This window comes from Equus caballus, chromosome 18 (genome assembly GCF_041296265.1).
Source record: "Equus caballus isolate H_3958 breed thoroughbred chromosome 18, TB-T2T, whole genome shotgun sequence".
Taxonomy (NCBI): domain Eukaryota; kingdom Metazoa; phylum Chordata; class Mammalia; order Perissodactyla; family Equidae; genus Equus; species Equus caballus.
Genome location: NC_091701.1, coordinates 40950476 through 40976567, shown reverse-complemented (window position 1 = coordinate 40976567; position 26092 = coordinate 40950476). Strand labels below are relative to the sequence as shown.

At 35.3% G+C, this 26092-nt stretch overlaps 1 protein-coding gene across 42 annotated transcripts in view; it reads left to right on the top strand.

Moving 5' to 3' along the window:
- Nucleotides 1-26092, top strand: part of BAZ2B (bromodomain adjacent to zinc finger domain 2B) — a 296373-nt gene that overhangs the window by 111658 nt on the left and 158623 nt on the right. For 11 of the 42 annotated variants that reach the window (XM_070241124.1, XM_070241122.1, XM_070241118.1 and 8 more), the window contains exon 1: nucleotides 9707-10016. The exons of 21 other annotated variants lie outside the window; for them this stretch is intronic. The gene's annotated coding sequence lies outside the window, so the exon portion shown is untranslated. Of the gene's footprint in view, nucleotides 1-9628; nucleotides 10017-26092 lie in introns of those variants that run through there. 10 more of the 42 variants (XM_070241136.1, XM_070241133.1, XM_070241115.1 and 7 more) reach the window with 4 other exon arrangements.

Here is a 26092-nt window from a genome sequence, read left to right as displayed (position 1 = left end):
ATTGGTGGTTGCCAGGGGCAAGAGGGTGGGGGGCAAAATGGGCGAAGGTCATCAAAGATACAAACTCCCAGTTGTAAAATAAGTCCTGATAAAAACAGACAAAAAGTCGTTTCACCTCCTCACTAAACCTAAGATTTTATTCATGCTTTTTGATTTTATCCTCTTCTGTGTCCTCCAGAGACTTGTGTTTATTGATCATTTATAAGACAGATCCTTTTCCTTTCTTGACTGTTTTATTTAGGAATGTCCTATCTTAAATAAAATAGTAAATAGAAGTAAACAGGGGCCACCCCGTAGCCGAGTGGTTAAGTTCGCATGCTCTGCTTCTGTGGCCCAGGATTTCGCCAATTCAGATCCTGGGCGCAGGCATGGCACTGCTCATCAGGCCATGCTGAGGCAGCATCCCTCATAGCACAACCAGAAGGACCTACAACTAGAATATACGACTATGTACTGGAGGGCTTTGGGGAGAAGAAGAAAAAAAGAAAGAAAGAAAACAAACGATTGGCCACAGATGTTAGCTTAGGTGCCAATCTTAAGAAAAAAAAAGTAAACAAAACCTTTACTTCCTTCTAGTTGTTGTGTTTATATATTAAAGATATATATCCGTGTTTATATGTGTAGCTCTAGTTCATTCATTTTTAACTGCTGTATACTATTTCACTATATAAGCACACCACAACCTTTTATTTATTTTCCAGTATTTCACTATACAAATAATGCTACAATTTACATTTTTATATATGACTCCTTATGCACATGTATGAGAACTTTTTTGGGTTACGAATCTAGAAGTGGAATTGCTGTGATATGGACTACACACAGCTTTGATTTCACTGTGTTGCTTCATTTCTTTCTACAGTGGTTATACCAGTTTATACCACCAGTGCGTTAGAGATTTCCTGCTCTACATTTTTGCCAACCTTTGGGATTTCCTTAAGTTTTGCCTTCCCACTCCCTCTATATAGAACCTACTATGAAGTCCAATAGATTTTACTTCTACAGTATAATTTTTTACTTCTTGTTCTACTTTGACTAACCAAGAGGTAAAAAAAAAAAATTTTGATTCATCTTGTCTTTCATGTTCATGTCTGTATTTCTGACTCTATTGCCACAACCTTAGTTCAGACCCTTACCTCTTGCCTAACCTATTGCTACAGACCAAATATTGCAATAACCCTATTGGAAATCTCTCCTTGCTCCGGTTCATCTTACTTAAAACTGCTCTATCAATATTTCTATGCAAGTAGTTGACCATTGTTACCATTTGTTGCGTGGTGTTAAATTTAAACAGCATGTGGTATTCAAGGTTGCCTGCAATAAGGTCCTAAACAACCTTTTCAGCCATGTCTCCCACTATTTTCTGCATATGCTTTATGTACTAGCCAGATTGGATTACATTCATTTACTTATTAATTCATTAAACAGTAGATAGTTAATGCTCTTATGCTCTGCAGGTATATTAACACTTGAGTTTTGTAGGTGCTACTGCTATAAAACGAACAACTCGTGATTCTTGTTTGCATGTTACCTCAAGCTAGTCTCTTGAATACACCCACTGCTTTTCAGCCTCGGGCCCTCAGCATGTGTTTTCCCTGCACTTGTGATGCCTTTTTTGCTAGTTACTCCACCCAGTGATCTATGCCTTTCAAAATCGTACACACTTTTCAAGGCCTACTTCAGATGTTACTGTGAAACTTTTTCTGACATGCTTAGTCAATTTTGCTCCCATACTGTATTTATATTGCTTTCATGGCACTTATTATGTTCCATGTATTTGTCTTATCCTTCCAAGGTGATAAGTGGAGTACTTTGTCCATTCATCTGTATTGCCCTCGTAGCATTTAACATAATATCTTATATGTGGTAGACATACCATTAACTAAAATAATTTAATTGAAGATAACATACTAATTAAATCCAGCTTCACCAGTTAGACCTATTTGGGGAAAGATCAATTTGAATTAGGAAAAATGCTTAATTATGTAATTTTATCTAGTGTTCTTACTTTAAAACACTGTAGAACAAATGGAGCTAAACAGTGTCTCTCTATATAATGATCTTTAGGACTTGCTTTGATGAATAGTAAATTTTATTTGTAATTAGTAAAACAGTTGTTCAGTTTGTTTTTAGAGTCTTAAGTAGTTGCCTTATGTCAGAGTATTTCAAACTGTGGTCTGAGAAATCAGGAGTTGGTTCTACTGAGAGGCCTTAGCTACTGCTGGTTGCCTCCCCTGCCCCAAAGAACAGCCCTTCATTTCTTTTTTACTATATGGGGCTTCTTCACAAGGTTTTATTTAAGAAAGGACTCTTCTGTTGACATAATTTAAAATAATTGCTAAGAGAGTGTAAATACTTCAATTTCATCCAATTATTTAATATTTTTCAGTATCTTACAAAAACAATTATTCCTGCCCTCTTATTCTTTGTCTTACCACAGATTTCAAATCAGTAGTCCATAGAAATAGAGGCTTCAGATAATTAAGGAAATGATAGGTAATGGGCTTTTAGTATTACAGATAAATTGTTTATTCTTGACTATTCTGCATTTTAATATGGATTTTTGAGGAGGTATTAAAATATCAGAAGTTATTGGAATCGGTATACAAATTGTTAGGCAGGCTGAAGAATTTTCTAGCTCATGGCTTCTTAAATTTCCATGCACGCAGGATTCTGTTTCAGTGGGTCTGGGCTAGGGCTTGGGAGTCTTCGTTTCTCCAACAATTCCAATGTTGCTGGTCTGTGGACCACACTTAGCAAGGAGCTACCTTCCAAAGCCTGTCTCCACATTTGAGGACTACCACCTTCCCCCTAGGCCCTTGGGAAAGTGGGTTTTCCCTATTGCCATAGACATTTGTTTAAACTTCCTGTTTATCTACAGTCTGATTTATAGTTTGCCATTTTATAGAAATTTCTATTTTTTTAGAGAAATACTTTGTATAATGATTGCTCTGTGATTATGTGGTTCTTTGCTGAAAATCATCCTTCAAGCTTTTTAAAATAGCCTCAAGAACTAGTAGACTGTCAGTGGCAACTTTCAGAGAGTTTAAGTTTAATAAGGAATGAATAATCTTTTCAGTTTACTTTTCCAACAGAATGGTAATACTGACTTTTGTTATTTTGCAGGGTATTGTTTGAGGTTAGACATTAAGGTATTATAAAAATAAAAATAGGAAACTTAATTTTGTTTGGCTAAGGCTGTTTTAGTTGGTATAAGTACTGGTTTTGTTTTTTTTTTAAACCTGTTATTATTATCATGAATTAGTAGCAATCATATACCACAGCAGGTTAGGCTGTTAATTTTATCGGTAGCACACGTGAATTGAAAACCTAATTTGTGTAAATGGACAACCAATAGGACAGATAGTCATTTAGTTAAATAGCTCATACTCAAAAAGTTTTAAATCAATTCTGAGGGACATTAATGCTTTTCTTTAAAATATATGCTATCAAGTACTTTCATAGTCTTTTGGGCTTTTATAGAAAATTATAATAACTAAATCATAAACTTAAATCATAAGTCTTTAAGAAAATTCTAAGAATTACTTGTTTTTGATAAATGAAAATTGGTAATTAACTTTGTAGACCAGGACAGTAGAGCATTTTGGGGGAAAATTGTGATTTTTATCTAAAAACATTAAATAATTTTCATTTTGATAGTTATTCTATCAGCCCTACATTATTTCACTTAATTATTGTCAGTAGTAGAAATTGCTGCAGGAATTATATTACAAAAGCAACTTTAACATATATTATTATTTTCGTATTTCTTATTAAGTAAGTAAGCACTAACATTATTATAAAAGTTTTCATATGGAATTTATGTCAGATGTTGATAAAAGTTTTTTTCAGACCCAATCCAACGGTTTTGTATAGAGATAAACCTCCTTTGTTTCTTCTGGTAACAACCATTGATTTTTTTCCCCCCAGAGGTACATTAATACTGCTGATATAATCAGAACAATTGGAATTTACATTAAAAGTAAATGTGGCGAATAAAAAGTAGTAGACTGTAATAGTATAGTCTTGATTTTGCTTTACCAAAGTTCCAAAATCTAAAGGACAAAAATACTGACAAGGTCAAGAAAAAATGAAAGAAAGAACAAACGATGCAAAAAGAAAATGACACTGAGGTCTTGGTTTAATACATATGTATTCCAGGTTGATGGTTGATTTCATTAGCAAATCTCATTGTTATGCAATGTCTGTTCTTCTGCAGCAAAATGAATATTGTATTCTCACAGGCTCTATGTGTATCTCTTATGTTGCATTAAATGAAAATATATACATTTGTAGCTTTGGTTTACTCTTTCAAGTTTGCCTTTTAGGAAAAGAAAGAAAGTTGAATTTTATTCTTTCTTTTGTTGTTAAATTTGTTCAAAAGGTTTTCAATTTATATTATAGATATTTTTCCTACTTTTGTTCTCTGAAGTAAACAACTATAATGTGGTTAATAATGTAACCATTGTAATTATCCTATAACTTTTTAAATGAATAGAATATAATCTTGATTAATTTAAGCCAATAATTAATATCAGCTTCTTAAGCGTATGCTTTCTAACATATTTTTAAATCTTGAGTGGTTTTTCTTATTGCAGGAAAAATGTTAAGCAAGTGTACATATTATGCCAAATGTAAATCCTTCTTACTTTTGCAGTAGCAAAAATTGTATGTTGAGATTACTATAGTTAGATTTGAATTTTCATAAAATAGGAAATTCAGAAATCAATTTCTGTAGCTACACATTGGAAGAGTTCATTTAATAAAGAATAGGCTGCATGACTGTCTGGGTTATGTATATGAGTTCAAATATAGATCAAACTCTATTGGCCACAATTGTGATTTAATTTTAGTCATTTTGAGGCCTGATTATAATTTACAATGTCTCTTGGTTTTTGTAGTGTTCTCAAAAGTTGTCCTCACAACTAAAATTCTTTTGACAAGCTTTGAAACTAGAAAGTCCAAGATTTGATTTAATATCAGCTGGTTGTATAGCATTTAGAAATTACGTATATGGTGGGGCCGTCCTGCTGGAATAGTGGTTAAGTTTGCACGCTTTGCTTTGGCGGCCCAAGGTTCATGAGTTCAGATCCTGGGCATGGACCTATACATCACTCATCAAGCCATGCCATGGCAGTGTCCCACATACAAAATAGAGGAAGATTGGCACAGATGTTAGCTCAGTGACAATCTTCCTCACCAGAAAAAGAGAAAAAAGAGAAATTATCTATATGGTAAAAATTGGCCTTCTGGCTCACTTGATGCAATCCTAGTAAATATCTTGGTTATGTTGGACAAACATGAGCTGTGATAAATATGTACAGCAATTTGTTAATGAATCATATTAAGTATTTGCATTTTATTGTTCACAGTGGGTAATATAAAACAAGGAATTTCAAAATCTTAGCAAAGGAGATCCCCCAAATAATTAGAGAATAATATAGAGATAAATCATGTACAGAAAGACACTTTTATGGACCCAAATAGTCAGGCTCTGAGAGAGGAGCATCCTGAAAATGATGAGATCTAAACTGATAACGAGGTCAAGAGACAGTGGGAAACAAGAGAAACATGATCTGGGAGGTGGGAGAACATAAGCTTGGCACCTTTGAGAGAGAGAAAAGAGAACAAGGCAACTGTACTAGAGGATATGGTTTGCTTCTACCTATTCACCTCACATGAAACCCAGATTGTAGTAACCTTGTTAAATTTTAGTAGTATTCAGTCCAGATATATGGTATCTTGAGATGCTACCATTATGGACCTCGTTTTTTCTACCATAGTTAGAAATACCAAACTGAAGAGGAATAGAAATCATCATAGGTTGAGCTCCCAGGCTGTTGAATTGAGCGGGCTTATGGAAGGTCACCAATGAAAAAGAGAGGAATTGTTTTAACTTAAAAAGAGAAGTCCCAGGCCAGCCCCGTGGCATAGTGGTTAAGTTCGTGCACTCCACTTTGGTGGCCTGGGGTTCACAGGTTCGGATCCCAGGCACGGACCTACACACTGCTCATTAAGCCATGCTGTGGCAGCATCCCACATACAAAATAGAGGAAGATGGGCACAGATGTTAGCTCAAGGCCAATCTTTCTCACAAAAAGAGGAAGATTGGCAACAGACGTTAGCTCAGGACCAATCTTCCTCACCAAAAAAAATCCCCAGAGAGTTCCCTTTTAAGTGTCTGGACCTGCCTACTAGTTTCTTCTCCTTCATCTGATCTGGGACCACAGTTAATGCTTGCATGCCCATTTTGTTTATCAAACAGAACACCTGAATTTAGAAAATGAAATATGAATCTGGAATATGAAAAGGGACTGTGAATTTAGCAAAAGATCTTTGGGATTGTTGGTATTTGTTTGAAGACCCAGATTAGATAAATTACAGAAGCCTTCCTAGCAAGATGGCTTGTTTTCTGGGTAATATTTCATTATATTATAACAACGGCTTACACTGAGAAAATATTCAAAGAAACTTTCATATGAAATTTATTATTTAATTTCTGGAAAGATGCTGTTGAGAAAATTATTGTATTGTCCAGTGTTGCATTATTGAAAAGTATAGAAGAAATTTCTCTCAATTCTGAGAACTAGGAAAAGTGTTGGTACTTGTTTGTAAAATATGCCTTATAGAGAATGAGAACTTTGTAATTTGATCTTGTTTCCCACTTTACTTTGATTGCTGGGAAGCTCAGAGCTGAACCACCCACATCTTAGAGTTGTGCAAGGCCTTATGATAGGCGTTTCTGTGTTGCAACCTTACCTTGTGATTCATCTTTCTTGCTTCCTCTTATTTTCCCTTTATTCATATTAATTTATATTTTAAAAGCATTATTTTCTACTACTCATATTTCTGTAAGTCACCTTAAATTGTTTTGGAATCAGATGGGATATAAATAACAATGTAAAGCTTATTCATTGCCAGCAGAAAGCAAGCAAATTAAAGTGGGAGCCTTTTTTCCTCCTTGTGTCCCTTGCTGTACGTCCCCTCTTCATTTTGCAGGAATTTCTTAAGTCGCGGAGGACTAATCTCGTCTGTGGTTTCTTAGACCTGCCAGGGGCAGGGGAATCCTTTCTGAAGCTTTTTGCCTGTACAGAGCTACCAGGTCTAGTTCCTTGTGCTAAGCATGCCTACACAAGAGTGCCTGGCTGAGAGAACAAGTACAGCTGAAATATATCCTAGAGAAGGAAAAGATGCCTTTTTCTCCCATGTCAGCTTAGAGGGGGTCTTTTTCTAACTCACAGGGTACCATATATATTACCCTGGGTTTTGTCCCTGCCCTTGTAATGTAAATTCTTTTTTGTTTTTTGAGGACGATTAGCCCTGAGCTAACATCTGCTGTCAATCCTCCTCTTTTTGCTGAGGAAGACTGGCCCTGAGCTCACATCTGTGCCCATCTTTCTCTACTTTATATGTGGGATGCCAGCACAGCATGGCGTGCCAAGCAGTGCAGTGTCTGCACCCGGGATCTGAACTGTCGAAAACCAGGCTTCCGAAGCAGAACGTCCACACTTAACTGCTGTGCCACCGGGCTGGCCCCTGAATTGTAAACTCTTAATACCAAAAGTTGCTGACACTTGATGAAAACTACCTTGAATGGGCGCCAGGGTGGCCCGGGGTTCGCAGGTTCAGATCCCGGGTATGGACATGGCACCTCTTGACAAGCCATGTTGTGCTGGCATCCCACATATAAAGTAGAGGAAGATGGGCACAGATGTGAGCTCAGGGCCAGTATTCCTCAGCAAAAGGAGGAGGATTGGCGGCAGATATCAGCTCAGGGCTAATCTTCCTCGGGGGGAAAAAAAAACCTACCTTAAATGAAACAAAATTTCAAAATAATTTTCTTCTACATTTTTTTCATTATCTTCTAAATTTGACCCATTGTGGGAAACTAAGATAGTCATAGATCTTTGAAATAATCGAGATAATAATTTCCTAATTTAAAATTTAGTTTTGTTTTATATATGAATTACATGTTCAAAGCTACCTATTTAGTAGGAATTATATTTTAAGTTTTCTGTAAGGGAAATAAGGGCTATGTTTTTGCATTTCAGCTACCTGTAGGGTATTTGAATTATTTAATTTGACCAAGAAATGCAACTGAAACTGTTAATTCCTTAGTCATAGTTTTCTGAAAATTTGCTGTCTGTTTCATGTGTTATCCTAGTAAAGGCGGATGGGTAATTGCTTTTTGCAATAATGTCATTCAATATTGAATACATACTCCTTTCAAAGGACACACATGAAGTGTTTGTAGTGAGACTGTTCTGAGATTCTGTACTCTTGGCAGTCTTGTCTACTAGGGTCTTCTTTTTGTTGTTACTGATTTTATTGTCACTTTGTTTTGTTTTCTATTTCCGTACATTAGAATTTTATTTTGCAAACAGAGTAAATATAAACCTGATTTAAGTAATATAATTTAACACTTTGATATGATTATATTGTTGTAAAAGAGTTGTCAAGAGCTCTTTGCATTAAAGTTAAAGCATCTGTGTTCATAATAATTAGAATGTAGATGCATGGGGCTGGCCCCGTGGCCGAGTGGTTAAGTTTGCGCGCTCCGCTGCAGGCGGCCCAGTGTTTCGTTGGTTTGAATCCTGGGCGCGGACATGGCACTGCTCATCAAACCACGCTGAGGCAGCGTCCCACATGCCACAACTAGAGGGACCCACAACGAAGAATATACAACTATGTACCAGGGGGCTTTGGGGAGAAAAAGGAAAAAAATAAAATCTTTAAAAAAAAAAAAAAAAAAAAGAATGTAGATGCATGGCCTTAGTGTATGTAAACTTTTTTAAGATAAATACAATTTTGTAGATTAAAAATATTTAGGAGATTTGTTTTAAAGGAGGGAAGTAGTTTATCATTTGACAGTGTGTTTGTTTTTTTTATGCCCTTAATTTAAATCAACCTCTTTTAACTATACTAGAAATTTCAGAGAATGAAAAAACAGCAATTTTGGGCAAAAAGACTAAGTACAGGAAACTTAGTTTTCAAGCTACTAATTTTTTTTAAATGCTCACAGGTAAATATTTTAAGTTTTGTTTTCTTTTTGAAATACCAATTTAAAATAATGCCAGGAGTAGCTTCAATTTATGTAGACTTTTTGATTCATTCATATAATTGAGATATTTTTTCCCAAAGATTACCACATAAATTGTAAAGTCATGTTTTTTTGGAGGAGCTTGTCCTAATAAAAATAGGCTTATGCTTTGACTAAAAATTTAATTTTTATATTCTTTATAACTCAGAAATGTCTTTTATCTGCTTTCTTGAAGTAATTGAAATTTAAAGACTTTTCCGTATATTTAGCAGGTTTTTGAACAGTTGTTCTCAGGGGTTTTTTTTAAACCTTGTTAGCATTGCCTTGTTTTTACAATTTACTTGCCAGAAGTAATTTTTAAAACCTGCTTAAACAGATTCATTTTTCAAGTATTCCTTATTATAAACTGTGTGCCTATGCATGTCAGGATTAAGCCTTCCTTAAAAAAGGAAGAAAGACAGAACTCTTTATTGTCTGTTTTGACGTTAATAAAATTAAGAAAAGAACGAATACTTGAGACTCAGCCTTACCTGGCTTAGTTTTGTCACGTGAGCATTCACGTTTACTGGTGATCTGTGTGCTCCACCTGCCTTTCAGTTTGTTTACCAGGAAATCAAGATGTGTAAACTGCAGGAAGTACTATTTGACCCTCTCCGACAGTATCTCATTACAATAATTGCTAATCTCTGAATAAGACAGCCATGTTTTGTGAGTAACTGAGAGAGAGAGGTTGTGTTAGGTAGATTTTAGGTGTTTCAACAAATAGAGCATTGTAAATGCTTACTTGGATTATGTTTTCACCATAGCGTTTGATAAAAGACATATGGTGACCTTTGGGGTCAGCAAAGCTAGGACACAATAGTAGCTGTTCTTTCCTGCCTTTTAACTGAGAAATATCACGGCTTGTTTGGGAGTGCTGTCACTGCTCTGAATCGAAAGGATAATGGCTACTTCCTGATTAAACCCACTCTCCACAGTAAGCTGTTAATGTTATACTGTATGTCTTTTTCTCCTGTAAATGCAATAGCATTTGGTGTTTTCTTTACTTTTTATCATTGTCTTTTCATAGATATAGCTGTTATAAATATATTCTGAAGTTGAAGTTTAAAATTAGAGTAGAAACTACTGTTTTAAGTTTGGAGGATTTTTTTTTTTAATGAAAAAGTATTTCTGTTTGGAATCAAATCCAACCATCTCATATACTTGTTGTAGATTTTGGCTAAAGAAATTAGCTTTTTAAAAAGACATTGAAATGATAAATTATTTTAAGCTGTCACTTTCTTGGCACTCTAAGTAAAATTTAAAAAATAATTTATATAGTAAATCAGATTAATTTCTTCAGGGATTATTTGGATGAACTAATTTTATTTTTGTTTAATAAATTTCATAAATCTATTTACATATTGCTGTAATTATTTTAAGTATTAAATTATTGTTCTTAAATTAGTTAAGAGATCTTTGTGATGTAAAAACAACATTAAGTACGCAGAATATAAGAAGGGAATAATGAGCTTCTTAGTTTTAATCCTAAAGCTGGCAGTCACTCCATCTGTGGTCGTGGGACAATCACTTAAACTGCTTACCTCAGTTTTCTTGTCTGCTGTCCATATGAATGCTAAGTAAAATCTACAGTTTGTTTATTTCTTTATGGCGGTACAAACTATAAAGAAAATGAGTTTTCACAAGTATTTTTTAAAATGGAGAACTGACTCTGAAGATAGGACAGGAAAATATTTAGGAGTCACAGTAGATGAGGAAATAATAGAATAATTATTTCTAGTATAAGATAATAGACAATAAGGTTTAAAATAAACACCATATAATTGGCCTTTTAATTTGAACAGAAGTGTTAGTTTTGCTCAGTCCTTAATATAACATTACCAAAGGATTATACATGCTGTTGGAAACATGACAAAAATGAGAAGTGGAAAGCTTGGAATGATTTAGTAAAGAGTCACAAATATTCTTAAAGTATTTAAGTTTTTCTCAAAAGTCTTTTTCCTGGAAATGAGATTATTCACAGTAGAAGGAAGAAAGTATGTATGTATTATAGGCCTGTAAGTATAGTTCGTCTAAATTGCAAGATGTTTAATTTCAAACTCTAGTATTAAGTATCTTGGTTATATAAAAGAAAACACGTTATGAAATTATTAAGCATTGAAGGCAGTTATTGAAGATGGTTATAGAACCTAAGATCCAGAAATATTTAAAAATGTTCTGGGATAATGTAAATAGAATCCTACTTTTATTTAGAGAACTGAGGTACCTTCTTTTGCAAAATGGTTATCAAAGTTGTTTTAGGTAACCTGGTAATTTTTAATATAAATTATTGGTGCATTCCAAGGATATTCTAAAGATTTTATTTAGTGAATATTCTGAGTCAAGTTATTCAAGTAGGACACATAGTAGTGCCTCTACCTAATTTGTAATAACAAATAGTAGATGTCATTTATTGAATGCTTAATATGTGCAAACCACTGGACTAATGCTGTTGTGGGAGAGGCAAACTTTTACCTTTATCCTCTCAGAGTTCTTTTAGGCTGGGCCTGAGAAGTAAATTGACATAAGACAGATCAACAGGTGAAAAGCATACAAATTTGTTTAATACAAGCTTTATGTGACACAGGAGTCTGCGTAGGAACAAAGACCCAAAGAAATGGCGAAACCTACTTGTTTTATATTAGGTTGAACAAAGAGAGGCAATTGTGCAAAAGTGACTAAACTATGTGGGGAGGCTAAAGGGAGATAAGAATTATTTTAACAAAGTCTGTTTGTGTAGAATTCTCTGGGTCTCAACTTTTTGTCCTTGATGAAAAGAATGTTACCTTCCCCCTGGTATAGGGAGGACATCTTTCATATAGGAATTTCATTTAGTGCTTTTAAGAAAAAGAAGGAAGATCAGAGTGTTCTTCTTGTGTTTGCTGTTTCTCAAGTGCCTTTAGCTCAAAGTAGTCAATATGCTGGAGCAGCATATTTTGGAGTGGCATGTTCTGAACTCTACTATCATCTCATTTTATATTTGTGATAATCACGTGAGGTGCAGGTACCATCATTATTCCCATTTTTACTGATAAGGAAGTAGTTGTAGAGAATTAATGATTTCGTCAGTGTTCTTTAGTTTTGGTCTGTCGGACCAGAAACGCTAACAGAATCCAAAATCCAGAACTCAGTCTTCAGTGTCATGCCTTTCAGCACTGTGTTTATATTTTGGAGATAATAAAGGTGTGTACACCTTTGATTTAGATGGTTTTATATTTTTCATCAGTTTATCAAATATTATGGAGTGCTTACTAAGTGTCAGACACTGTAAGGAAGTACTGGCAATAATAATGGAAAGCAAAATAAAATCCTTTGTTTCAAGAAACTTACAGTTTAGTGGGAGAGGCAGGAAATTAACAGGCCTTTACAGTACAGTCTTATAACTGACATAATGGGGGTCAGCTCAGGGTGCTATAGGTGAGATAAACAATTATCTGAGATAGTCTTTTATTTACATATTTAATTTGCACTTTTGGGTGCAGTTCTAGGTACATGGGATATATCAGTAAATAAAACTTTTCAAAAGTCTCTGCTCTTGTGCAATGTATATTTTACTGGGGATGGAGATAAACAATAAGCATAATAAATAGGCGTATAGCATGTTAGAAGGTGACAAGTGTTACAGAGAAAAGAAACAGTAGAGCAGGATAAGAAGGCTGTGGTGGTGATGGGTTGCAGAGGCTGGGGAAGGATTTACAGAGAAGGTGATATTTGAGCAAAGACCAAGGAAGTTAGCTATGTGGATATCTTTGGGAAGAGCCTTCCAGGCACAGGGCTTGAGATGGGAGCATACCTGATGTGTTCAGAGTGATGAACAGGGGGCCAGGGTGATGGGAGCAGAGTGAGGGAGAAGAGAGAGTAGGAGGAGGTATTGACAGAGGTAATGGGTGGGAGGGTCAGATCATGTAGGACTTTAAAGAACACTGTAAAGACGGAGGAGCCATTGCAGGGCTTTCATTAAATCTGGCTCATATTTTTAAAGGATCACTTCAGTTACTATGTTGGGAATAGACCATAGGGAGGCATTGACCACCAGTTAGAAGGCTCTGGTGATTGAAGTGATTGAAGGTAGGGGGTTCGATAAGGGTGATAGCAGTCAAATTCTGTGTGTTTTTAGGGTACAACCAAAAATTGTTTCTGATAGATTGGATGTGGGATATGAGAAAAAGAGAAGACAAGAGGACTCCAAGGTTTTTGGCTGAGCAACTGGAAGGATAGTGTTGCCATCAACTGTGAGATGAGGAAGGTTTTCAGATGGAGCAGGTTTGGGAAAGGGATGGGGAATCGGGAGTTTGGTTTTGGATGTCGTAGAATTTTAGGTGTCTAGTAGATATGCAAGTGGAGGTTGTGGAAGGGCTTTCCAGATGAGATACCATCTAAATTGAGGCTGAAGAATGTATTGGACTTACTCAAAGAGGTGGTTTATGATGAAATTTATGAGCATAGTTTATACAATTTAATAAATCTTGGCAATTTCTACTTCACGTGTTTATGAACCAGAGTAACACCTAAACATCTAAAAAGTAATGACATTTAAAAAGTAATAAAGTTATTTATATCAAAGAACAAATTATTCTGGGTGTTTACATTTTCAGAGTATTTCAGTGACTACTGTATTCATGAGTTGTACTGGGTGCTTTTATGTTATGTCGATTCTCACCATAGTGCCATAAGGTAAATATTATCCTCATTTTACATTTGGAAAAACTGAGTCTGAGGGAGATTAAAATTGCCTAGGGTAATTGATATATTAGGTGATTTTTCTGGATTCAGATCTAGGTCTTTAGATTCTATTGCCCATGCTCCTTATTTTAAAAATGTATATTTTCAACTTGTAGATTTTAAAAACTTTTAGTTAAGGTCTCAAGGAGTTATCTTTTTGAACATTACTTATTCTGTATTGTAACATAGTGATACTTTGGAACATATGTTTGTAGATTTTTAATCATGGAGTCACGGCATGATCAAGGCTTGAATTCCTTGATCATAGGAACTTTTGAATTCGTACGCAGCCTTCAGTACAGTTACCCATTACAGACACTCCCTTCACTCCTAGCCTCCATTTCCGTGTGTGGTGCTTAATATATGCTTAGAAATTTTTATCTGGTATCATCATCATCTTTATCCCTCTTTCTAATATGCTATAAATTTGGGAATCCGAACCCAAGCTTGTTGGAATCATGTGTAAATTATTAAAACCTCAGAGATTAAGGGCATGAGGACTTTCTAATTAATGAAGAATGAGTTTTAACTCATGTATTTTGTCTGATGGAAACCATTTTTTCTTTCCTTCCCTTTATTGTCTATTTTCTGGGCAAGTGAATTTGATAAATAGCTGTGTTTCTGACTGGAAAAGCAATATTCTCTGAGATGCCAGTGGGTATTTTCACTGTAAAAGTGCACATAAGTCATTCTACTTCAGTAGGTATAGAAATATAGTTGTTCATTGAAGCAGATTTACGTTTGATGTAATGATACTGTATTTTAAAAACTTAAACCTTTTGCCTTTAGATAAAAATATCTTATTTCTTAAATTCTTAAATTTCATAAACTTCATGTGACTTAATACTGTTTAAGTTTATGATATGTTTTTAAAGACACACTTAAGAGCACGTGGTTCACACATTCTGCAGGAAAGACATACTTTAGCAAAAACATTTTACGCATTTTTTAAAGTACTAATTAAAGAAAAGACAAACCTTGCTGTGGATTAAAATAGCCTATAAGCCTAAAAGGTCATTTTAAGCATGTACTAAGGACATAGGTAGGAAATTTACCTAGCCTTTATGTTTCTGTTCTATAAATATATGACTTTATTTAGAGTGTGCTGTTTTATACATTTTTCAAATTTTTATGCTATTTTTTCAAAAGAATAAAAAATATATCTATTCATCCTTCATATTTCTTCTAAAGTCTTCCTTTTCTTTGATTATTATATCCCAAATACCTACATATAATTTATTTTAATATCACTGTAATTATTAAGTGAGCTTTTAAAGTAAATAAAAATTTTTGGTTGGCCCCAAAACATCCTGTTTTATTGTAACTAAATTAGCTGTGTAATGTCATATTTTAGTTAATTCTGTTCAGGATTAGAAGTATATATCTTGAATATTTCTACTTAGACATAAAAAATATTAATAGTATGTTAAATATTTGTGTATTCCTCACCTATTTTGTTTTTTATTTGGACAATGTCTTGTCTTTAATTAAATTGGGGGAAAGAAAAATTTGGACAATGTCTTTAATTAAATTGGGGAAAAGAAAAATGACTGGTCAATCAGAAAATTTCCTGTTAAAAGTATCCTGTTATTGCCTATTTTTAGTAATTATAGTGAACTAAATCTGTTACATACTTGATTAATTGGAGTGACCAGGAAATGATTATTCTGGTTATTTTTTCCCAGAATGCTTTCTCTTAGCATTTGTTATTAAAATTTTTACTTAATGTATTTGTGCAAGTATAAAATTTATTTTTTTATGATTTGAAGATAGTAGAGGGCTACTGGGTCCTGATTTGACAATTTGAGCTACTACTAATCTTGTTTGGTAAACAAAGTACAAACAAATATTAAATATGAGTCTTGATTTGATAATTTGAGCAACTAATCTAGTTTTGTAAACAAAGCATAATCAAATATTAAATGTGTAACAGTAATTAAATAACACTAGAGATGTCAAAAGGAGGGTAAGATTAATTGCTGAGTGATGTAAACAAGCAAAATATTTTGAGTTGACAATAAGAGAAGGGTCACCAAAATGACTAGGGAAGGCTCCTTTAAGGAAAAGGGACCTGAGCTTCAAGCATTGAAGAAGGGCTTCAAACATTAATTTTTATAACATCTTTATTGAGATATAATTCACATATCATACAATTCACCCATTTAGAGTGTACAATCCAATAATTTTTGGCATATTATATTATTAAGTTTTTTAAATTGTAGAAAATTATATAACATGAAAGTTGCCATTTTAACCATTTTTAAGTGTACAATTCATTACAATCACAATGTTGTGCAACCATCACCGCTGTCTCTTTCCAAAAGTTTTCATCACTCCAAACAGAAACCGTAACTATTAAGCACTAACTCTCCATTTCCTTCCCCCCGCAAGCCCCTGGTAAACTTGAATCTACTTTCTGTTTCCATGAATTTGCCTATTCTAGATATTCCCTATTGAGTGGAATCATATGTTTGTCCTTTTGTGTCAGGTTTATTTCACCAAGTATAATGTTTTCAAGGTTCACTCATGTTATAGCATGTATCAGAATTCCATTGCTTTTTAAAACTCAGTAATATCCCATCACATACGTATAAAACAAATATGGCATATATATGGATGGATGTATATATCACATTTATTTATCCATTCATCTATTGATGGACATTTAGCTACACAAATATCTGTTCAAGTCTCTACTTTCAATTGTTTTGAGTATGCATGTACCTTGGAGTGGAATTGCTAGGTCCTGTGGTGATTTTAGGTTTAGCTTTTTGAGGAACTGTCAAACAGTTTTCCATAGCGACTGCATTCAAGCATTGATTTTTATTCTATTGTACTATAGATACAAAGTATGTAAAAGTTTAGACTGAATGAGTACTGGCTTCAGCACATACTGTCTACTTTCTTAATAGGAAAAAAGAAAGAAACAGAAAGCCATATGGTATGTGTGAGAACATGTGTATATGTAAAGAGCCACCTCTTAAAGTGAATTTTAGTAAAATAATTATGCCTTCTGGTTGTGTGTAATCCCAATTTTGCTTTAATATTTTATAGAACATAGTCATCAAATTTCTATTTTTCAGTCCATAGGAATCTATTGTAAAAGAACAGGTAAGGATATTTTCACAGGTAATTAGTGTAACTTAGTATATTTCTGCCCAATTTTAAGATATTTATTTTTTAGTTGTGTTTTTTGCATTATAAAGTAAAATCACTCGTAATTATATCTAACTGGAAAATATTCCCAATATATTCTTTTTAGTCATTTTAGATTAATTTATTTACTTCATATATGTTAACATTTTATAAGTCCGAGAGAAAAGACTAAAGGCATTTCACTTGACATTTTTAAAATGACTCTTAAAAGTGTAAATTCTGGGGGCTGGCCCTGTGGCCAAGTGGTTAAGTTCGTGCGCTCCGCTGCAGGCGGCCCAGTGTTTCGTTGGTTCGAGTCCTGGGCACGGACATGACACTGCTCATCCAACCACGCTGAGGCAGCATCCCACATGCCACAACTAGAGGGACCCACAACGAAGAATATACAACTATGTACCGGGGGGCTTTGGGGAGAAAAATGAAAAAAAGAAAATCTTTAAAAAAAAAAGTGTAAATTCTGGAAGTCAATGTCAGTTAAGAGAACAATGTTTACCTATCTTTTCATAGATCAGTGAGGCACCACTAAGCCAAAAAGCAGGCTTATATCAGTGGCTCGATAAGATCATGTGACCCAGGAAATAGGAAGCAATATTGCAATAGGGAAACTTTTTGACCTAATTACAAATTTCCCTAGGAGGAGTATATAATATCACAAGGTCACAAGCAGTAAGGAATTACACTTGTGGATTCAATGTGGAAGTAATAATAACAGATATAATGGGTCATCCTGATAAGAATATTGTTTAGGACATCATAGAAGTAATTTTTGGAAATAAAAGGAAGACCAATCAGAAACTTCCTTTAAATATCTCATCAAAGGATATGCATGAGAATATTTGCATAAGAAGTTTGATAAAGAACAATTTTGAGAAAATTGACACAGGATAGCTCATGGAATCATTTTTTTCTTTGTTCAAACCTCTGAGACAAGTTGCCTTAATACTGATTTGAGCCTAGTGAGTCTTTCCACAGCTAAGTAGGAATTGAGAACGAGATTATGGGATGTCTAAATTATCGACAAAGGTTAGGCTTGGGGAAAACTTTTAGGAAATAGGTTTCCACAGGATTTAAACCAAAAAGACAATACTCTACTGAGCACAGAATTGTGGTAGAGTTAAATATATTGAATAACGTAGTGAAAAATTAAATAATTAGATAAAATATGTTAAATGTTTTTATTGCAGCACTGCTGACCTGGTAAGAAAGTAAAGACTTGAAAGGGATCAAAAAACAAGTGTAACAGAATTTTAAAGAGGGGGATTAGAAGACAATGTTTGTTCAAATGTCCATAGTCCTCAAAGTGATCTGGAGATTCAGTGCAATCCCTATCAAAATCCCAATGATTTTTTTCTATAGAAATAGAAAAAACAATTCTAAAATTCATATGGAACCACAAAAGATTAAAAATAGCCAAATCAGTCTTTAGAAAGAAGAACAAAACTAGAAGCATCACACTTCCTGATTTCAAAATGCACTGCAAAGCTACAGTAATCAAAACAGTATAGTACTGACATAAAAACAGACACACAGACCAATGGAACAGAATAGAGAGCCCAGAAATAAATCCACACATATACAGTCAACTGACCTTCAAAAAGGGTGCCAAGAATGCACAATAAGGAAAGGCTAGTCTGTTCAACAAATGGTATTGGGAAAACTGCATATCCACATGCAAAATAATGAAATTGGACCCTTATCTTAAACCATTCACTAAATGGATCAAAGAGTTAAGTGTAAGACCTGAAACTGTAAAATTCCCAGAAGAAAACTTAGGAGAAAAGCTTCATGACATTGATCTTGGCAATGATATCATGGATATTACAGCAAAAGCATAGGCAACAAAAACAAAAATAAATGAGCAAGGCTATGTCTAGCTAAAAAGCTTCTGCACAGCAAGGGAAACAATCAATGAAGTGAAAAACCAACCTATGAAATGAGAGAAAGTATTTGCAAACCACATATCTGATAAAGGGCTAATCTAAAAATATATAAGGAAGTCCTACAATTCAATAGTAAAAAAGTGAATAACCTGATTAAAAAATGGGCTAAGGGGGCCAGCCCAGTGGTGTAATGGTACAGTTCACAAGCTCTGCTTGGGCAGCCCAGGGTCTGCAGGTTCAGATCCCGGGCGTGGACCTACACACTGCTCATCAAGCCATGCTGAGATGGCATCCCACATACAAAACAGAGGAAGATTGGCATAGGTGTTAGCTCAGGGCCAATCTTCCTCACCTAAAAAAAAAAAGTGGGGTGGGGGGAGGCTAAGGACTTGAACAGACATTACTCCAAAGGAGACATAAAAACAGCCCACAGGTATATGAAAAAATGCTCAAATGTCACTAATAATCAAAGAAATGAAAATCAAATCCACAATGAGTTTTCAGCTCACACCTTTCAGGGTGGTTATTATCAAAAAACAAAGACAGCGCATGTTGACTAGGATGTGGAGAAATTGGAACTCTTGCACACTGTGAGAATGTAAAATGGTGCAGCCATTATGGAAAATAGTATAGAGATTCCTTGAGAAATTTAAAATAAAATTAACATATGATCTAGTAATCCTACTTCTGTATATTTATCCAAAAGAATTTAAATCAGGATCTTAAAGACATATTACTGCTCCTATGTTCATTACAGCACTATTCACAATAGCCAAGATATGGAAACAACCTAAATATCCATTGACAGGTGAATGGATAAAGAAAATTTGGTTATAATGAATACAGTGGAATACTATTCAGCCTTAAAAAGAAGGAAATTGAGGCTGGCCCAGTGGCGCAGCTGTTAAGTTTGCACCTTCCCCTTCTCGGTGGCCCAGGGTTCGCTGGTTCGCATCCCGGGTGCGGACATGGCACTGCATGGCACACCATCCTGTGGTAGGCGTCCCACATATAAAGTAGAGGAAGATGGGCATGGATGGCTCAGGGCCAGCCTTCCTCAGCAAAAAGAGGATTGGCAGTAGTTAGCTCAGGGCTAATCTTCCTCAAAAAAATAAAAAGAAGGAAATTCTGCAATATGCAACAACATAACCTTGTTGTGTTATGTTATGTTATGTTATGCTACGTTATGTTATGTTAACATAACGGCATGAACCTTGAGGACATTATGCTAAGTGAAATAAGCCAGTCACAGAAAGGCAAATACTGCATGATTGCACTCATATAAGGTACCTAAAATAGTCAAATTTATCAAATCGAAGAGTGGAATGGTGGTTAGCAGGGACTAGGGGAAGGGAGAAATGGTGAGTTACTAATCAATGGGCATAAAGTTTCGGTAAAGCAGGATGAATAAACTTTAGAGATCTACTGTCAAATATTGTACCTACTGTCAACAATAATGTACATTTAAAATTTTAAGAGGGTAGATTTCATATTAAGTATTCTTATGACAATAAAATAAATTTTTAAAAAAATTTAAAGAGAGTAAAAAAATACCAAAGTCAGCTTTCATTTCAAGGTAACTGCTGAACCCTGGTGATTGGATTATTTATTAGGCTGTGTAATAGTCTGTAGTAGAAATCAAATACATCTTGCTGTTATTTCTATTTCAAAATATCTCTATTTCCATTTAGAAACACTGTGATCCCTTTTGAATCTCACCTTTTCAAACTTTTAAGTTCCTTCTTTTTAAAATTATTTGTACCTTTAGTATAACTAACTCTTATCTACTTTGTCCCTTCTCATTTTTCTTCTTTCAATTATTATTTTATCATTCAATTTAGAAGATTGCTTGTCACGTGATAGGAAGCATCAAATGAATCCTAGATGTAATTTGATTCCCGGTATCTCAGTGCACTGATTGAAAAACACATCTAATTTTTCAAAATTAAATTAATCCCTGATATGCCAACAGACACACATTTAAATAGACTTAATTAATGACTTAGAACTTTCTGGAACTAGTATATATGAAATTCAAATGAAATTATTTTTTGATATACCACTGCTCTTTTCTGGAAAGAATACCTTTCCAAGTCTTAGTTTTCACCTAATACTTGGAATTAATATTCTTTCTAGATATAATTTCATCATTTTTCTGGTTAATTTCTTTATTGCCATTTCTTGAGAGGTTCTACTCTAGAGCCTGATGCTTCTACACTTTTTTTTTTTTTAAAGATTGGCACCTGAGCTAACAACTGTTGCCAATCTTCTGCTTTTTTTTTTCCCCCTGCTTTTTTTTCTCCCCAAATCCCCCCAGTACATAGTTGTATATTTTAGTCATGGGTCCTCCTAGTTGCGGCATGTGGGACGCCGCCTCAACGTGGCCTAATGAGCAGTGCCATGTCCGCGTCCAGGATCCCAACCCTGGGCTGCCGAAGCGGAGCGAGCGAACTTAACCACTCGGCCACAGGGCCAGCCCCACTTCTACACTTTTTACATATGAAAAAAACAAAAATAAAAACTATCTATATAGACTTGGAGGTTAATATTCCAATCTGAAGAATCCTCCCCTTTACTGGTTGATGTAGTGTTTCCATTTGCTTTGAGAGCTTTTCCAGGTCCACTAAGAAAATAGAGTTAGAGTTAGTGTCTGACTTACTCTCCAAGTCTACCACATCTCTCAGTCATTCCAGGATTCTGCCCTAGACCTTTTGCCAGTAACCCTAGTAGATGATAGAGTGGTATTCAAGGTATGTTTGTGGCCTAGGCCTACTATGCAAACACTGCCTTTTCCAGGATAGCACCAAATGTGCTATTCTGTTCATCCAAATGTGGATGAACTTAACAGCTGGCCAGTGTCCTTGTTTGCCTGTTGCTCTTTCCTGGTCTCCCCTTTTATCTTTCTTCTTTCTTCCAAGATTATCCAGAATTCCTTTTACTTCCTTACTCATGTGGTGATTTAAAGCTTGAATTTCGTTACTAAGTCAGCTAAGGATCTATTGCCTAATGAATTTTTTCTAGAGTTCTTAGCAGATTTCTCCAGGTTTTGGACTTCTTTTCAATAAATCAGGCTTCATTTTAGAAGGAAACCTCAGTTTTTTTTCCTCAGAAACACTGATATCGCCTTTGCTGCCATCCAGCTTTTCTTTGATGGCCATCTAGCATCTTTCAGAAGGCCCTCTTATTATTCCAAACTTTATTTGAGGGCCCCATGAATCTGTAATTTTCATTACCATAGTTTAGATTCCTTGTTAGAGGTACCACTACTTCTCTGTTGGCGTATTCTGCAAATCTTGTACCTGATAATGAACAGGAAGCTTGTATGTGAGTGATGGATTATTTATCAGTCCTACTAACAGTGCCAACTTTTGGACTCTTACCTCTTTGGATATTTTATCTTAGTTGTTAGATTCTTTCACTTAGCTCATTCTTTCCCTTTCCTTTTTCTTGTCCTCCTCACACCTTAGGATACAACTTACTGAGGGTGGAAATGACTGAGTACTCTTAATTATTCATCTCTGACCCCAAAAGGAAAGTTTTCAGGAAGTCGAAAATTGGGAAGAGGAGAACAAGACATTGATGGTAATGATGTTTCCCTTGCTGGCCCTCTATTATAATAGATAAACTGTTTCTGAAAGGCAGGCCCTCTTTTCTAAGCTGTAGGCTTAGTACTAATAGTACCCTTCCTGAAGGTTTGGGGTGTTTCCTGAACCAGGCCTATCTGGTTCTTTGTGGAATTTCTGCCCAAGTAGCAGGACATATTCCTCCATCTAATAAGCAGCTAATAGAAGTCTACATCATCCTTCTCTGGAAGCTTTTCTAAAATCCTTATTGCCTAAGAAGGGTTGGTTTGTTCTAATCTGTTTATTTCATTAATCATTCCTTAGACACGATATTGAAACTGAACTTTGTGGATATTCATTATCCTGGTGTAATATGACATATTACAACTCACATCTGAATAGCTGGGATAATGGGTTCCATTGCTAGGTCCAGTTCCCCTCCCCTCATCCTGGCTCCCTCTGTGTGCCTCAAGAAGTGATAGACCATGGTGAGGGCTACATGGATTCGTGCGTGGCTGGAGAGCCTTACCCAAGTAGTCACATGGCCTTGTAGAAACTTTTTTGGAGGAGTGGCAGTCCTGTTTTCCCTACTTCCTTTCAGTATGCGTAGTGGATATGCAAACCTCAGTTTAAATACTCTGCTTATAATATACTCAGACTTACCAGCCAGCCTTTCTAAGAGTTCTTTGAGAAGAGGCAGAAGAATCTTGGAAAGGAGAGATCCTGGGATTAGATTTCTCTGTCCTTGTTATGACAGGAGGATGACTCCACCTGTCCTTGTTACCAACCACCCTGAATGTTCCCCTGACAAAGGGCAGATAGTCTATAACACAGAGTTAGCTTATGCATGTGTACCGATTCAGAGCCTTCAGTAACTGTAAAGCCAATTATTTTCAAGTCTTTGGTTGTCAGTTCTAGTGTACAGAAGCTCCCTTTACACTTATCTGCTGTTACTTGTATAAATATTCCCTATCTTTTTATTTTCCTACCTGGCTTTTGGACCTTAAGATGATGATTAATTCTATTTTCTTCCCTTCTTCTCATGGAATCTTCTCAACGAGGGTCTCAATTTTTCCTACTCTTCTTGTACTCTTCTTAATCCCTCCTACCACCACATTTTAGCAGATCTTTTTCTTTTCTTTTCTTTTTCATTTTAGTCATCTTATAGCATTCTCAATATTATATACCAGGCCAACAATGCAGTGAACCCTAGTGGATGATTATTTTCATTTGAACCTCAAAATTGGTATAATCTAGCAATGTTGAACTGAAGCTTTTTAAAGCACCATGGCAATGATTCTCAACTCTCGGTGGCCATTAAAATCTCCTAGAGAGCTTTCCAAAACTATTAATGCATATCCCCCACCACTAGAGGTTCTGATCTAATTTGTCTGGAGTTGAGCCTTGGCATGGGTGTAAATATATATATATTTTTTTGAGGAAGATTAGCCCTGAGCTAACATCTGCTGCCAATCCTCCTCTTTTTGCTGAGGAGGACTGGCCCTGAGCTAACATCCATGTCCATATTCCTCTGCTTTATATGTGGTATGCCTACCACAGCATGGCTTGCCACGCAATGCCGTGTCCACACCCGGGATGTGAACCGGTGAACCCTGGGCCACTGAAGCGGAACTTGTGAACTTCACCACTGGACCACTGGGCCAGCCCCTGGTGTAAATATATTTAAGATCCCTCAGGTGTTTCTAATATACAGCCAGGGTTGAGAATCATTGCATTAAAGGAAGTTTAGGCTAAAACTCTTTTATGTAGTTAAAAATTCATTTAATAGTAAATATTTGAAAACCTAGTAAGTGAGGGCACTATGCTGGAATTCTCTTCTACTGTGAAATAAATCTTGCACTTCTTTGTTTCACTAGATTCTGAATTAGGATTTGTATCGGTCAAATTTTCTCTAAGTGGATGAGTACTTGCATTTGTAGTGGGCTTATTACTTTTATCTGAGGATATTATGTAAGTCATTTTCATAACGTCACTCCTGTCCATCAAGATTTAAAATAAATTGATTGCAATTATATAATAAACATGTAGCTTTGTAAATCAAATTCTATTTACTAAGGCAGATTTTGAAACATAATTGCTCTCTGCACCTTTCTTTAAAATAGAACGTATATATACAGATTGAACAGTAGAACCACATAAATTCATGTGAAAATTTGTTAGAGGAATGTTCTGGATCTGTGCTTTTATATATTTGTGTATAGTGTTTTCAATATTCTGGATCTGTGCTTTTATATATGTGTGTATAGTATTTTATATCTATATAAAAATTATCTTGCTGTGTAATCTGATTGGAATCTCATTTATCTGTCTTCTGTGGGGTTCTACTATGCCTTAAGAGGGAGATGTTCAATATGAGACTCAAAAACTGTGTGTGACTCAACTGACCCCAGGGTATTACTGTGTTTTAAGTAAAATAAAATTAGCTAACACGAGTGACCTAGTAGACACTAACTCCTTACCTGTAATGAGTTTGACAAGTTTGGTATAAATATGGAAAAGAGTTTATTAGCACAAATAGATCACTTGGATGGCAAGTTAAATTTTTAGGTTTCCAGTGTTTATTAAAATTAGGAGAAGAGGCCTAAGTGCCAACGGAAGAATCTGTACTGTGTGCTTTTCAAGTCAGATTTATTGAATAATGGGATAGATGTACTAATCAAGAGTAATACATTTGCTTTAATTGCCAAGTTTGTAGTATATTTAGAAAAAGGTAAAGCAAAGTATAGACTTTGGTTTATTTTATTCAATTTACTTGACTAGTTTGTGAAAGCTTTTTGATAAGATTTTCTGATATACTTTCTTAGGTTAATGGCTTTTGGAATTAAAGAGGTCCTCAACTTGTCAATCCTCTTGGATGTCTGTTCGTTTATTTATTCAACAAATATTCATTGAGCACATTCTATGGCTAGGGCAGTTCTAGGTATCCTAGCATATAGAATGAAGATACTGTAGTAAACAAAGTAGACAGATTAGCCAACAGTCTTGTGGGGGGAGTCAGACAATAAATAAGAAAAATAAATAAAATTTATAGTATTTTAGATGGTAATAAGTGCTAAGGAGAAATGGTGTTGGTGATGTGGTGATAACTTTTAAATAATGTGTCCAGGAAAGGCCTCATGGAGAAGGCAGTGTAATAGGACATTTCAATATTCTGAACTAAACTTGCAGGAGAAGGTTTAAAAAAACCATTATTGGGGCCTGCATGGTGGCGCAGCAGTTAAGTTCACATGTTCCTCTTCTCAGTGGCCCGGGGTTTGCCGGTTCGGATCCCGGGTGCGGACATGGCACCACTTGGCAAAAGCCATGCTGTGGTAGGTGTCTGATGTGTAAAGTAGAGGAAGATGGGCACAGATGTTAGCTCAGGGCCAGTCTTCCTCAGCAAAAAGAGGAGGATTGGCAGCAGTTAGCTCAGGGCTACTCTTCCTCAAAAAAAAAAAAACATTATTGATATAATTCTAAAAGTAAAGTCCCACCCAAGAGTATGGAAAACCTATAGTTTAAAGATAACTAAATTGCCTCGTGTCAGATGCTGTTAATTAGTACCATAGTTGGAAATGGTGTCCAATCCTCCTTATTCCCAGTGCTCTTTTCTTCCTTGTTATCTTGCTCTTTTATTTGGAGATATGAAGATGAGATGTACTTGGTTGTTGTGTATGTTATTGTTACAGCTT